Source organism: Chiloscyllium punctatum, chromosome 7, assembly GCF_047496795.1.
Source record: "Chiloscyllium punctatum isolate Juve2018m chromosome 7, sChiPun1.3, whole genome shotgun sequence".
In the NCBI taxonomy this organism is placed as follows: Eukaryota; Metazoa; Chordata; class Chondrichthyes; order Orectolobiformes; family Hemiscylliidae; genus Chiloscyllium; species Chiloscyllium punctatum.
Genome location: NC_092745.1, coordinates 27,766,108 through 27,778,050, shown reverse-complemented (window position 1 = coordinate 27,778,050; position 11,943 = coordinate 27,766,108).

The window sequence follows — 11,943 nt, the reverse complement described above, 5'->3', positions numbered from 1 at the left end:
CCTTTTCCACAGTAAACACTGAAGCAAAATATTCATTTAGTATCTCCCCCATTTTCTGTGGCTCCACACAAAGGCCACCTTGCTGATCTTTGAAGGGACCTATTCTCTCCCTAGTTACCCCTTTTGTACTTCATGTATTTGTAACAACCCTTAGCTTTGGCAAGTTGGATTCTCTTTAATTCTATCTCATATCCCCTTTTAGCTCTGCTGATTTCCCTCTTAAATATACTCCTACTGCCTTTATACTCTTCTAAGGATTCACTCTCTCTCCTATCTATACCTTACATATGCTTCCTCCTTTTTCTTAACCAAACCCTCAATTTCTTTAGTCATCCAGCATTTCCCTGTACCTACCAGCCTTTCACCCAAACAGGAATATACTTTCTCTGGATTCTTGTTTTCTCATTTCTGAAGGCTTCCCACTTTCCAGCCTTCCCTTTACCTGCGAACATTTGCCCCCAGTCAGCTTTTGAAAGTTCTTGCCTAATACCGTCAAAATTTGCCTTCCTCCAAATTAGATCTTCAACTTTTAGATCTGGTCTATCCTTTTCCATCACTATTTTAAATCTAATAGAATTATGGTCGCTGGCCCCAAAGTGCTCCCCCACTGACACCTCAGTCACCTGCCCTACATTATTTCCCAAGAGTAGGTCAAGTTTTGCACCTTCTCTAGTAGGTACATCCACATACTGAATCAGAAAATTGTCTTGTACACACTTAAGAAATTCCTCTCCATCTAAACCTTTAACACTAGGGCAGTCCCAGTCGATGTTTGGAAAGTTAAAATCCTCTGCCATAACCACCCTATTATTCTTACAGATAGCTGGGATCTCCTTACAAGTTTGTTTCTCAATTTCCCTCTGACTATTAGAGGTCTATAATACAATCCCTTTCTTATTTCTCAGTTCCACCCAAATAATTTCCCTGGATGCATTTCCAGGAATATCCTCCCTCAGCACAGCTGTAATGCTATCCCTTATCAAGAATACCACTCCCCCTCCTCTCTTGCCTCCCTTTCTATCCTTCCTGGAGCATTTGTATCCTGGAACATTAAGCTGCCAGTCCTGTCCATCCCTGAGCCATGTTTCTGTAATTGCTATGATATCCCAGTCCCATGTTCCTAACCATCTTGTTAGGCCTCTTGCATTGAAATAAATGCTGTTTAATTTATTGGTCCTGACTGTTTGACTCGCTTCTGTTCTCAACTGTACCAGTATCAGATTGATCTCTTTCCTCACTATCTCCCTGGGTCCTCTCATCCCACTTGTTTAAATCTTCCCGAGCAGTTCTAACAAATTTCCCTGCGAGTACATTAGTCCCTTCCAATTTAGGTGCAATCCGTGCTTCTTGTACAGGTCACTTCTACCCCAAAAGAGATTCCAATGACCCAAAAATGTGAATCCTTCTCCCATACACCAGCTCCTCAGCCATACATTCATCTGCTCTATCCTCCTATTCCTGCCCTCACTAGCTCGTAGCACCGGGAGTAATCCAGATATTACTACTCTTGAGGACCTTTTTAAATTTCTGCCTAAGTCTCCGTAATCTCCCTTCAGAATCCCAACCTTTTCCCTTCCTATATCGCTGGTACCAATGTGGATAATGACCTCTTGCTGGCCCCTCTCCCCCGTGAGAACATTCTGCACCCTCTCTGAGACATCCTTGATCCTGGCACCAGGGAAACAACACACCATTCTGCTTTTTCGCTGCTGCCCACAGAAACACCTGTCTGTACCTCTAGAGAATCCCTGAACACAATTGATTTCTTGCAACCCGATATACCCCTCGTTGCATTAGAGCCAGTCTCAATACCAGAAACTTGGTTGTTTGTGCTACGCTCCCCTGAGAATGCATCACCCCTGACATACCTATTTGAAATGTGTATAGCCACAAAAGACTCCTGCACTATCTGCCTACCTCTCCTCTTTCCTGGAGTTAACCCATCTATGTGATTATCTGAGACTTTTTCCCCCTTTCCTATAAATTGCCATCCATCACATACTGTTACTGTTGCAAATTCCTCATCGCTTCTAACTGTCTCTCCAACTGATCCAATCGACATGATGAGATTCGCAACCAACAGCATTTATGGCAGATATAATCCGCAGTAACCCTTAAACTCTCTTTAAATTCCCACATCTGACAAGAAGCACATATCACTCCATTAAAGGCCATTTTTACTCCTTCACAATCTACACATCTAGAAAATATCACCATCTTATTCCTCTACAAATGCTGCCCCAGGTTAAACTTAAAATATAAGCCATAACTATTAATTTAATCAAGAGACATATTTCCAAGAGCATGTAATCAAGAAAGAACCCACTCTACTCACAACTGCAGATATTGTGTAGTCCACTTTAAACAACAATTAACTTATCTGATTCTGTGCTGTGAACTTCACCCAGCAGTTCCTCCAAGATCACTTGTGAATTTCACTGTTTGATCATTTTCCCAGCTGCACTCCAATATCCAGAGATACATGAATTCAAACAGCAAGGCAGTGTCAGTCTCTGTCTCTGTGTGTGTGTGTGTGTCTCTCTCTCTCTTCCCCTTTCCCCCCCCTCCCCCACAGTGACCTCACCATGTGCTTCCTTTGCTCTTCTCCCTTTTAAAACTGCTGTTGTTTTGACTTTTTTTTTCCCCAAAGTTCCAAAACAATGCGACAGCATATGAAGCAGTAATTGCTGCTCCTGGAATGCCCCTGTAGTTTTGGGAGTGTGAAAGATTTAAGGCCTGGCCTATGTTGATTTCGCTGCTCGTTGGATGCTGCCTGAACTGCTGTGCTCTTCCAGCACCACTAATCCAGTACTCTGTCTTCACTGGCTGAGGCATGTGACAGTCTGAAACAAACATGGACCGTTCATTCACACTTTCCAACTATGCATCGAATAATCAAGACAGAATTGAGCACACACCGTGGAATTCTAGGGAATGATGATGTGATTTCACAAGTGTCATCAAGTTTGATGCAGGGTATAACATTGAAACCGAGGGGCTGTTGGAAAAATATGAGGAATTCGATTCTACAGATTCCAGCGAACTCTAGACTGGCACTGGACTCGGAAAAACTGATTCAATATTTCTGGGGCTAAGGGAATTGTACTGGGCTCCCCACATCAAGGAACTGCATTTGAAAGTGATGATATCAGCTTAAAAAGACCATAAGGCATAGAAGCAGAAATTAGGCCCTATAGCCCATTGAGTCTGCTCCGCCATTCAATCATGGCTGATTAGTTTCTCAACCCCATTGTCCCCGTAACCCTTGATCCCCCTAGCCATTTCACTCTTAAATATACTCAATGACCTTGGCCTCCACAGCCTTCTGTACTAATGAATTCCCAACAATTCACCACTCTCTGGCTGAAGAAGTTTCTCCTCTGTTCAGAAAGGTCTTCCCATTAACGCTGTGCCCTTGGGTCCTAGTCTCGATGGAAACACCTTCCCAACATCTACTCTGTCCAGGCCATTCAGTGTACTATATTTTTCAATTAGATCCTCCCCCCCCCCCACCACTGCCCCCACATCCTTATAAATTCCATCGAGTATAGACCTAGAGTCCTCACGTTAAGCTTTTCATTCTAAGAGCTAAGAGATTGACAATAGAGATTGTTACTGCAAGAGACACTGAGTGTTTCTAAAGGCGACATGGATACTGATAGGGAGTGCTGATGGTTTAATGCAAGGTCCATAATGATACTGAGGGTTTAATACAGGAACAGTAAGGTTACTGAGGGTTTGACATCGTGATGATGAGGATACAGAGGGTCTGACACGGGCAGTGAGGATACAGAGGGTCTGGGACAGGGACGGTGACAAACCGAGAGCGCTTGACACTGTGTGTTCCGATTGTCATCGTGAGCATGGCAACCTGTTCTGAGATGTTATGACAAACCTCTGGTGAGACTTCATCTCAGGCCTCCTGGGCCCACAAGTTGGACACTACCACTACACCACAAGAGCTCTCTTTGTTTTTAACAGCTGCCACCTCGGAATTCAGACCCATCTCCACAGAACATGAGGATGAGGAGCTCAATAATTCATCCAGTGACCTTACCACAATGCCACCAGCTCTTAAGAGGGATGAAGCCAGAGGTAATCCTATCCTGTCTCCCAACCAGCATTGCTCATTGCAAATATTACTTTTCAGGTGCCTTGTTTTGCCAAGTCATTGATTTGATAATATTTGCCCAAAACGCAACCACTACCAGCCCTGAAACTCATCCAGCATTCCAACTTCCTTCAAAGTGCGGTGTGCATTTGGTCTGTGCCCCAGTAGCCCTGCAATCAAAATAACTGAGGTTCACTGCAGATAGGTCTGTACAACCAAATGTATTGCTAAGAAAACTGACACAATTTGTCTGATCCTTTCGCCTGACACTCAAGACGATAAGAATAGCAATGTAAATTAGGGAAAAGAACATTAACTTAAACACATTGGTATTTTTTCAATTAACATTCTTAAACAATCATTCATGGGATGACGGTATCACTAGCTGGACCAGCATTTACTGCCCACTGCTAATTGCCCAGGGGGCAGTCAAGAGTCAACCATACTGCTGTGGGGCTGGAGTCACATATAGGCCAGACCGGGTAACGACTGCAGATTTCCTCCCCTAAAGGGCATTCATGCATCCAATGGGTTTTTCAAACAATCGACAATGGCGTCACGACCATCATTACACTCTGAATTCCAGTTTTTAAAAATTAAATTCAAACGCCACAGTGGGATTTGAACCCATGTACCCAGACCTGGTCTAGTCATAATACCACTAGGCCATCGCCTCCTACTGGTGGTTGTTAAGACACTCAAGGTTCTCCACTGAATACTGAGATTGCGGTACCCTTGAAACAGCTTCCAACCACATCCAAACACTGTCAGAAGATGGATGCGGTTATACAGCTCTCAGTGGAACTCCAGACCAAGGGGAACACTGAAGCCTAGCTCCCAATGCTGGGCCTGACTGTGCAATCCAGCAATACAGGCCAGTGCTGCTTTTAACCAGAATATTTCAGCTTTGAGCCAATCTTCAGTAAGTCAGGGCGTGACCCATTTAAGGGTCCAGAACAGGTAACTCGGTAAAAACCAGGGTTAAGGCAGGAGTCTTGAGGGACACAGTAATATTGAAGGTGGTATGATGGTTCAGTGGTTAGCACTGCTGCCTCACAGTGCCAGGAACCCAGGTTCAGTTGGGCAACTGTGCAAACTCCGCACATTCTCCCCACGTCCTCTGGATGCTCCAATTTCCTCCCACGGTCCAAAGATGTGCAGGTTAGGGTGGAGTGGCCATGGGAAATGCATGGTTACAGGGATAGGGTAGGGGATGGGTCTGGGTTGAATGCTCTTCAGAGGATCGGTATGGACTTGATGGGCTGACTGGCCTGCTTCCACACTGCAGGGATTCTGTGACATTTGAGTTGAACCTCTAATTCATGTACTCACCTCCAACCAAAGTTTGTTATGAGGGACCACAAATATTCCTCAACTATTAAATTGTCACCAAATGAATCCAGCCTGAATTAACCCCCTGTGATCCATTCTCCTGTATATATGGGTAGAATATGTCCCTCCTAATTACCAAATGGAAGGGTCCAATTTGTTTGCCTGTCAGGATTCAGATCATCAGCCACTGAAAACCTCAGCCATGTCTTTGGAACTCCAAATGTCACCATTCCAGTGTTGTCCAAGCCTACATCACAGCCACCGCCCTCCGTACACTTCATCCCAAACTCTGCTGCCCATTCGCCCATCGTTCCCTGAGTTCACTGACCTATGTTGGCTCCTGGTCCAGCAACCAGGATGTTAACCTTTGACATTAAAATTCTTATCACATTCTATGACTTTGCCCTCTCCCTATCCCTGGCACCTCTTCCAGCCCCGGGAAGCCTTTGAGATATCTGTGCTCCTCCGATTCTGACCTTGATTGTTCCTGGTTTTAATTAATCCACCCGTGTTGACCACACCTTCAGCTGCCTGGGACGTTGACTCTCAAATTCCTCCCTAGACCTCTCCTCCTTTAAGTCACCCCCTTTAACCCTATTCCTTTCATAAATTCACACAGCGCAGAAAAGGCCCTTTTGACCATCGAGTCTGCACAGGCATAGCTACTGCTAAAGGCACACCAATCCCAATTTCCTGCATTTGTCCCATGTCCTTGAATTTTATGATGTTTGAATTGTTCATACAAATGTTTTTTAAAGGTTGTAAGATTTCTGGCCTTCACTACCTCACCAGGCAGTGCATTCCAGATTCCCACCGCCCGTGAAGTGAAAAAGGTTTTTCCTGAATCTCCTCTGAATCTCCTGCCCCTTACCTGAATACTGTGCCCTCTCATAATTGACCCCTCAACTAAGGGGACAGTTTTGACCAAGCTTACCAATCCCAATATGTCCCATTGCAAACCAGTATTGTTGGAGGTTAGGGGTTATGCAGCATTTTCCTTCACCCTTTGGAGTTGTCGATTACTTATCGAGGAACTTTAACTTCCTCCTAAGTTCCCCTTGCTCCCTCTTTTCTTTCATGCTGCTTCCCTTAACCTGAACCCTCTCACCTTTGCGGCCTCTAAATGATCATTAAATGGTCTCTCTGCCTCTGAGATCTCGATCAGGGATCCAGCAGCTCACTCCATTTCCTCATTTTACAGACCATCCCAACCTCCCTGTAAATATCCACCCTCTTGTCTGCTCTAGGCCTTGGCCCATTCACCCTCAAACTCCACCTCCCAAGCATAATGCTGCTGTTGCCCTGTCAATCTATTCATAGAACGATACCACACAGGAGTCCATTCAGCCCACTGTAACTCCACTTGTTTGAAAGTCACAGTTCCCTATCTTTTTCCCACAACCTGGAAAATCCCTCCTGCTCGCGGTCATGTCTTTTGAAAGTTACAGCTAACTTTGTGTCTACTCATCTTTCTGGGAGTCTAATCCAGACCGTAACTGCATAAAAGAAACATTGCCTCATCCTCACTAGACTTTTATGATCATTTTGTAGTGTTGGCTGGACCAGCGAAATTCATCCTGCGCCTGTTATTTTTGGCCATATTCCTGCGTTGGGGCTCAGGGTGGTACCACTCAGGAGTCAGCCGGCCTATCTACTTTGTTAGCTGATGGCAGCATCTGGCCAGCTGCCTCTGAAGCTCAGTAGAAGTGCAGTCACATGTCTCACCAGTGCAAACACTACTGACCAAAGTTGTCACAAGCCATTTTTAAATTGAAGGTTAATCATTTATAAGAATGGCAATAACCTCAGTGACCAGTAACAGGATTGATTAACCAGAGAATGACACAGAATGAAAATTCAGTACAATTGGTGATTCTCAACACACCTTGGTCAGGGTGGAATCCACTACAACAATTTTTGTCTCATTGTTTTGCTTCTCACTAGTGTCTTGAAACCCCTTGTTTACATCTCCCCTTGTTCTTTGTTACATTACTCAATTCCCAGCAGATATGCGTTTTTATTAGTAATGGTTCTGTCTCTTCAGATGTTGTCTCCCTCTCTTCCTCTTTAAATCTGCTATCATTGCCATTTCCCTCAAGAACCAATCCTTTATCCCTGTGTCCATGCAAACTCCTGCCCCAAGTCCCCTTTCCGCTTCAAACTCCTCGAACATGTCGTCACCTCTCAAACTCCGTTCCCAGAACACTTAATCCCAACAAAAAGGGATTTCTGTCCCTGCCTCAGGATGGAGACAGCTCTTATCAAAGCCACATCTGACCTCCCGTGTGACTGCAGTAATGTCTTCCCTCCACCTCCCTTTCGATCTGTCCCCAACCAATCCTCCTCCAGCCCTCCCTCTCTAGCTTTCACCCGGTTCCATTCTTATCCATCTCATTGGAGCGAGACAATTCCCTTCAATGGATTCTCTCCCTGCTACCGCACCGGTCCCTCTGGCACACCCCAAGGGTCTACCCTTGGTCCCTCCTATTTCTCACCTATACACTGCCCCTGTGCTCCGATAGTGCAGTGTTGGTGTTTCCTGTATACGGATGACGGCCAGTTCCACCTCACCACCCACTCCTCCAGTGCTGCTAAATTGTCAGACCACCTAACCCACAGTCAGTGCAGCCGAACTCGGCCTATTTCTATCTCTGTTAAATTCAGCCATTTCCCCCATCTCAGTTTACCTGCTGCTGAAATCCTCTATTATTATTTCCAGTCTCAATTGCTCCAATGCAATGCTGACTAGTTTGTATTCTAGAGGTTAAAAACAATGACTGCAGAGGCTGGAAACCTGATTCTGGATTAGTGGTGCTGGAAGAGCACAGCAGTTCAGGCAGCATCCAAGGAGCTTCGAAATCGACGTTTCGGGCAAAAGCCCTTCATCAGGAATGTGGGCTATTCAAAACTTCACTGCCCCCATTTTAATTTCCTCACGAATCCTGTGCCCTGTATGAATCTGCACTTGCGAGTCTGTACTAGTCCCTGGTCAACTTTATTTTGAAACTACCTTCTATGTCTTCTCATCCTTCCCCTCCCTGTCTCTGTAACCTCTTCCAATCTTGAGCACTCCTCTAGTTTAGGTCTCTCGAGCTCCCCAAGTTTAATCACTTCAGATGCTGAGCTCCCTACATCTCTTCCTCTCCTCACCTCACTTTACTCCTTAAAAACTTTCTTTAAAATTTGGACCAAGTTTAGTTACCTGAGCCAATATCTCCTCATGTGACTTGATCCCAGGTTTTGTTTTACAATGGCCAGGTCAGGTACCTGCAGACTTTGTACTATATTAGCATAATGTTGTTACTATTCAGCTGGTATATCTTAGAACCTCAATATGACGTCCCAAGTCCAATACTCAATGGCCTTAGCAGTGAAGGTAAGTGTGCTAAATGCCTCCTTAAACTCCCTTTCAACATGCAACTGGAGATGCAAGTTTTAGAGAATTATATTCCTGAACCTTTCTGTTCTACAACATTATCCTGGGACCTACCATTAATTGAGTAAGTCCTGTCCTTGTTTATTTTACTAAAATGCAATGGTAGAAACATCTCTGTCTCGGGAGAAAGTGAGGACTGCCGATGCTGGAGAGTCAGAGTCGAAAAGTGTGGTGCTGGAAAAGCACAGTGGGTCAGGCAGCATCCGAGGAGTCAACGTTTCGGGCATAAGCTCTTCAACAGGAATGCGGCTCTGATGAAGGGCTTATGTCCGAAACGTTGACTCTCCTGCTCCTCAGATGCTGCCCGACCCGCTGTGCTTTTCCAGCACCACACTTTTCGACACCTATATCTAGAAACATTCTGGGTCAGGTGGCCTCAATGGAAATAGGAACAGCGTTATATTGTTTCAGGTCAATGTTCATTCATTGGGAAGGAAAGGTGGTAAGCATGGAAGAGATTTTAAGCAAGTACAAAGACAGAGAATTAACAAAGTCAGGGGCTGGGATGCGGCATTTATCCAAATTCAACTCTTTCTGCTACTCCTCAGGCCATTGAACCAAATGATCAAAATCTCTTCTTCACTGTGCACTATACCATTAATTTTAGGCGTTCGTTGGCTACCTCTTGTGTTCAAGATACGTAATGCCCAGAATGTTCCAGAGAAACTGGCGATTAGATGATAGATATTTAAGAGAAATAGGAGAAGAACCAAAGTGAGAGGTGAGGAGATATTTCTGGACAGTGAGATGTTGTGATCTGGGACACACTGTCTGAAAAGATGGCCAAAGCTGGGTTAATTGCAACTTTCAACATGCAACTGGAGAAATCCTTCAGAAGGAACGATTTGGAGGAATATGGACAATGACAGGAGAGAGAGAGAAAAAAACAAAATTGAGAGAAGATCCAGTACAGATGGGACAGGCTGAATGGTCTACATCAATACCCTGTGATTCTAAAATTCTAAGGTAAATACTCTTGGATTTAAAGCCTGGGAGACCAGGAAGACACTGGCGATCGTGAAGGATTTATGGAGAAGATGATTCGTGTCAAAGAAACCCTGCAGCGCAAGAAAGAAGCAATCGGTTCACATTTGTTCAAATAAATAGAAGGCATTAAATTTGATTCAGATATCAGTTTGCTCAGTTGATGGGTGACAAGAATGTGCTGCTCTTGGTCTGAATCTCAGCTGTTCTGCTGTTCCCGCGCGCTGCTACACATTATATACCTTTCTTTGTCAGGTTGTGAGGATTTTGAGTATGAATGGGATGATAGTTCCCCATCATTGCTGGTGTAGGTGCAAATGGTGGGTTTCCTGCTGTCCCAGGAGAGTTGCAGTGTGCACACAATAGGGTGCTAATTGGATTATGTAAACGGGTCCGGGTACTATCTGCTTGTCTCTCTCTGTGAGGGCTGGAGGCCAGCACCCCCCTTTGTTCCCTTGGGGTGCTGGTGTGTATTAGTCTGTTTGTTCCTGTCTGGTGGATGCCTGTCCTTTGTGTCAGGATGGTTCTGTATTGATGAATATGGGTGTGTTTCAGGCAGTCTCTTGATTTGATTAGGAGATGGGTCTCCATATTAATTAGCTCCGGAGTTTCGGTCTATGAGTCATGGTTAGTGTCTGGCCTAGTGTGGATTTGATCTGTCCTCTGGCTCCCATCTCCTGGTCACGTGGGTGGACTGGCAGCTGCTGCGTTCTGTGGGTTTAAGCTGTGGCTGCCGTTTAAAACACAAAATGAATTCCTATAGTTTTACCGATGTAGGCATAGTCCCGTGGCAAATGCAGGGCGGCTCTGATGCCCGCTTGCAGTACTGACCCCTCTGACAGTGCAGCACTCCCTCAGTACCGAACCTCTTACAGTGCAGCACTCCCTCTGTCCTGACCCACTGACAGCATGGCACTCCCTTGGTATTGAACCTCCGCAGTGCAGCACTCCCTCAGTACTGACCCTCTGACAGTGCAGCACTCCCCCAGTACTGACCCTCCGACAGTGCAGCACTCCCTCATCACTTACCCTCTGACAGTGCAGCACTCCCTCTGTCCTGACCCTCTGACAGTGCGGCACTCCCTCATCACTGACCCTCCGACAGTGCAGCACTCTCTCAGTACTGACCCTCCGACAGAGCAGCACTCCCTCAGTACTGACCCTCCGACAGTGCAGCACTCTCTCAGTACTGACCCTCCGACAGTGCGGCACTCCCTCAGTACTGACCCTCCGACAGTGCGGCACTCCCTCAGCACTGACCCTCCGACAGTGCAGCACTCCCTCAGCACTGACCCTCCGACAGTGCAGCACTCTCTCAGTACTGACCCTCCGACAGAGCAGCACTCCCTCAGTACTGACCCTCCGACAGTGCAGCACTCCCTCAGTACTGACCCTCCGACAGTGCAGCACTCTCTCAGTACTGACCCTCCGACAGTGCGGCACTCCCTCAGTACTGACCCTCCGACAGTGCAGCACTCCCTCAGCACTGACCCTCCGACAGTGCAGCACTCCCTCAGTACTGACCCTCCGACAGTGCAGCACTCTCTCAGTACTGACCCTCCGACAGTGCGGCACTCCCTCAGTACTGACCCTCCGACAGTGCAGCACTCCCTCAGCACTGACCCTCCGACAGTGCAGCACTCCCTCAGCACTGACCCTCTGACAGTGCGGCACTCCCTCAGTACTGACCCTCCGACAGAGCAGCACTCCCTCAGTACTGACCCTCTGACAGTGCAGCACTCCCTCAGTACTGACCCACCAACAGTGCGGCACTCCCTCAGCACTGACCCTCTGACAGTGAAGTACTCCATCAGTGTTACACTGGAGTTTCACCCTGGTTTAGGCTCTGAAGTTCTGAAACAGGAATGACTCCACAATTTCCTGACTGAGTTAGCACTACACAAACCGAGCCACCTCTCATTGTTACCTCCCCCCCCTCCGTGCTCATCGTTGTGCCAGGTTTGAAAGCCTCTCCCTTCCCCCCATTTCTCTATCAAGCTGAGTGTATAAGCACAGGAAAGATCAAAGGAGCATGTCCTAAGGGTTAAGTGCAGAGGAGAGGAGTTTGTTTTGGATTCGA